The sequence below is a fragment of the Haliotis rubra genome, unplaced genomic scaffold (assembly GCF_003918875.1).
Source record: "Haliotis rubra isolate DU_JTF1 unplaced genomic scaffold, ASM391887v1 Scf150, whole genome shotgun sequence".
In the NCBI taxonomy this organism is placed as follows: domain Eukaryota; kingdom Metazoa; phylum Mollusca; class Gastropoda; order Lepetellida; family Haliotidae; genus Haliotis; species Haliotis rubra.
This window is the reverse complement of record NW_025765448.1, coordinates 1,330,016-1,334,597: the sequence shown is the minus strand read 5'-3', so window position 1 is coordinate 1,334,597 and position 4,582 is coordinate 1,330,016.

Here is a 4,582-nt window from a genome sequence, read left to right as displayed (position 1 = left end):
GGACCCGCTTATATATCCCCGATGTGATAAGGAAAACAATTCAGTCAACTGAAATTTGGAAGTTTATTCAAATAACGATAAAATTAACGAAACATAATTGGATTCAAAAGATGTTTTTAACATTAGTTGCACAAATAGGTTTTGGCATGGAGATTATCAATGTGATAATGAAATATAATTGATCGAACATGAAGTATTTATAATTCTTTTTACATGACAATACGATTAAACAATATTCCTTAACATTCTTCAAACATATTTAGGTATTTATATCATAACACCGTATACAGAATGCTTAGCTCGGATACTTATTACATGAAGCTTATAATACAACATCTTTCAAAACGTCCAAGGTCAACACTGACCGAAATAGAACCTTTAGTGATGAACACTTCTAGTCTTTATCTAGAACACCTCTATTGTGTCAACATACATCTTTAGTGATGAACACTTCTATTCACTATCTAGAACACCTCTACTGTGTGAATAGACATCCGTGGCGAAGAACACTTCTGGTCTCTATCTAAAACACCTCCATTGTGTCAACATAAATCTGTGGCAAAGAACACTTCTAGTCTCTATCTAGAACACATCCATGGTGTCAGTATCTATCTGTGGTGATAGAACACTTCTAGTCTCTGTCTAGAACACCTCCATTATTTCAATATCTATCTGTGGCGAAGAACACTTCTAGTCTCTATCTAGAACATTTCTATGGTGTCAATATCAATCTGTGGTGAAGCACACTTCTAGTCTTATCTAGAACACCTCCATGGTGTCAGTATCTATCTGTGATGAAGAACACTTCTAGTCTCTATCTAGAACACCTCCATTTTGTCAATATCAATCTGTGGCGAAGAACACTTCTAGTCTCTATCTAGAGCACCTGCACTGTCAACATCTATCTGTGGCGAAGCACACTTCTAGTCTCTGTCTAGAACACCTCAATTGTGTGTAGAACACCCCCATTGTGCCAATACCTATATGATGTGAACACTTTATCTGGAACACTTCCATGTTATCATCAGAATAGTCCTTTCTCCTGAATCTCCACCTCATTCATCCCAGCCCCCTCCCGATCACCCCCAGCGTCCTCTACTCTCTCCTCTCCTCACACAGCTTCCTCTTCATCCACGTATCCAGGCACTCCTTGGTTGAGCGCTGTGCCTCAAGTGACCAGCTCTTCTCGTCACGGGATCCAACTTTGCGCTTGCCCTTTGCAGCCTTTGGGCGAATCCTTCTGAAGAGGCTTTTGGAAGGAGGAACATCGTTGTCAATGGTGGTCTTGTGTTTGATGACGCTGCATTCAGCAACGGAGTCGTCGTCCTCAGCTACAACTCCGGGGAGGATCTCCTGTGGCCTCGTCCTCGGTCCTTTAGCTGCTTTTGGTCTGATCCTCTTCTTTGCAGTGACGTCTTCTGATGACAGATTAGCACTGTCCTTTTGTTCCTCTGTCTGAGGCTGGGGATCGGGAATGTGTGGTGTGCGCTTGCCTTTGGCTGCCCTTGGCCGGGGCACCTTGTGCCTGGAGTTGTCATTCTCAATGTAGATATCTGTCTCAACCACCTTGATTTCTTCAACGGTTTCATCTACCACAAAGACGGCATCTGTATCCGACGAGGATACGGAACCGATCTGTTCCTCATTTAATGTTTGCTGGTCTGAAATTGAAACAATAATTTGTAAAATTCCTTTTTAATTCTAAAGCGAAATGTGAATGATACCAAATGTGAAGCGTGAGTTATTGAAGGTTTAAAGTACACGTTAGCAATGTTACAGCCATGTATACCGTCCGGCAAAAGAAGTATACACTTGAAAATGGATTTGAGAAATCCAAAGTCCAAAACACAACATTGATACCGGTATCTAATTACCATCCTGTTTGTATTAGCATAACCACCAGAAAACTGCATACTTTATTTCGCTCGTGAGTTTATTCATGTCGGGAAAACTGGCAATCACCCATTGTGCCAGTAAGAGAGTCGAATCAATGCATTAACCACGGGGCTATCCCAACGCCCATAAAACGTCGCGATGGATGTATGTGAATGAATGTTGTTTTAAGGCGCAACCATTATCAGAAAATAAACGAGTCTGAATCAGGGAAGCTGGCGGTTTATAAAATGAATGAGTTCGGCGTAAAATAACAAACAATTGTAAATTCCGACATGCATGGGTGACTGGGGTCTTATCCTGTCCAGGATTAATAGCTTACAAGCACATGAAGTTATGGAACTGTACCAAAAGGCTGTGATGGGCATTTGAGGGTCAAAGTCCCAACGATGTAATGTTGTTATATAATTTATGCAATGACATCTTTTAGGATGACATCGTCAGAGGCGTTGAGAAACACTTTAGTTAAATAATCACATTAACTTCTTTTGCAACGATTTAACTACTGAAGTAATTGGGGAATCGATTTGACAAACATCATGATTACCTGGCCTTGGATACTCCTTGTCTATATTGCGTAAACGTGATTGGATGTTTTTCAATATACTAGTACACATACGATATTTCTGTGTAATTTGTCAGAACATATGGCATCACTCCTGGGAAATCACACTTGATGACGGAAATACTTTCTTTCTCTCTTACTGGGGACGGTGGGGTCGCCACGATTTCTACGAAAACACTGGCAAATATGGTGCTATGTAGTCTTTAATGTTTTACTTGACCTCAAATCAACTTCACTGCTTTCAGTCGATCGGATTTAATTTTTTGTAATATATTTCCCTAACGATGATGAAAATAAATATATTGTTTCAGATTTTCTGCCGTGTTCAGTTTTTAATAAGTCTTCTACAGCTACTTGTAAAAATATTAAATATATTTTATGGTTTTAAGAACTGGCCTTTAAATGGTACTACTACTACTACTACTACTACTACTACTACTACTACTACTACTACTACTACTATTCCTACAACATCTTCTACTACTATACTGTTTCCTATACTGTTTCTCTTTCGAGCCTACCTATAAAAAGGAATCCGTGTAAAAATGTTGAAAAGTTCTTTTCTGAATTCCCTTTAATGGTCCATACACGCACGTAATTACTGCCACTGATAGTGCTGCTACTTCTACTACTTGTTCTACTACTGCTGCTGCCACTACTACAGTATATCCTCAGGTACTGTCGTAAGAGGTTACAAAGGAATTCCTGGCACCATCATGATCAAAAGTATATTCTGGTGCACAACTATTGTCAAACTTCCTTCACAAAGAGTAGCTGGATATTACAAAGTGGAATACAGTATCAAAGAAACAAAACAGATCTTAGTGTTGAGATTGATGTTCATATGATTAGCTTTTTCTTTGCGGTATATAATTATTTCACTTTCCTTTGTTGACATTTTTTTAAAAGTTGCCGATGTTAAATCAAATGTTGACTTCATAAACCACTTACTGTAACATATGATACCAAAATGAGAAAGACTTACTTATGACACGTGACTTGTCATTTGGTTTGATAGATATTGACACCACCCTGTTCTTGCCCCGCTGTCTCCGAACCCAGTCTCGAAACTCTGTCCACTTTTCTACAAGGGTCATCTCCCTTTGTTTTCTCCCTCCCCCTCTCCTCCTGGGGGTCTTCGTGAGGAGGGACTGGTTACAGCCCATTAAATAATCTTTAAACGTTATCCATAGGGTGAAAGAGTCTAGCGATCTATAACACGTCTTGCGCTTTCGATAACCTGGTGATTATGACGTCACGCCATTGGTGACGTCACCATATTGTTGCATATGCTGACATCTGAGTCCAGTTAAGCCACGCCCACTACACGCTGATGTATCTATATAACTGCATCGGCGGAGTCATTTTGGGAGCTTATCAAATTTGGAAATGGTGGCGGGTTATTCGAATAGCTTAAAATGTCTAATATTTAGAAGAAGTGCTACGCACAGTTTCATGAAATGTATGTCTTTTGACATTCCTGATTCTTGTCTGTTGTCAAACGTCATCCTCATGGATCCCACTCACACAGAAGCGCTGAAGTAGCCTTGTGGTTAAAGCGCTTGCTGGTCCCAGGTTCGATTCCCCACACGAGTACAAGGTGTGAAACCGATTTGTAGTCTTCCCTCGATCTTATATCGCTCCATGTTTTCATTAGCAATGTAAAAAACCAGCCCCCTGACTCACTCCACTCACGCCCAGCGAACCGACATACAGTTTTCTCCAGAAATTATTGAAAAATCGTTGTTACCTAAAACTGATAATAGAATTTTAAATAGGTGTTACTTTGTACATTATGTTGTAAGGTACTCAATATGGGAGGCAACTCTTGTGGCTTAAGCATGAACTTTCCTACACCAAGAGTTATCTCCCCTGGTGAGACGGCTTCCTTTGTTGACATGGCAGATTTGGAAGCAGCAGAGAAATGAAAGCTGGTTCTTGATGATTTTGAAAGGGGTGTGACTAATGCAAAAGAGTAAGTTGGTACACATGACATTCCTCTGTCTACAGTATACAGAATATTGATTCATTGAAGAATATTCAGTCAGGAGTAATCCGAGTTGGGATTGAGCACAAGACAGGGGCAGGGAGGTCAAGGAAGTTCAGAACTATGGATCGCCGGCG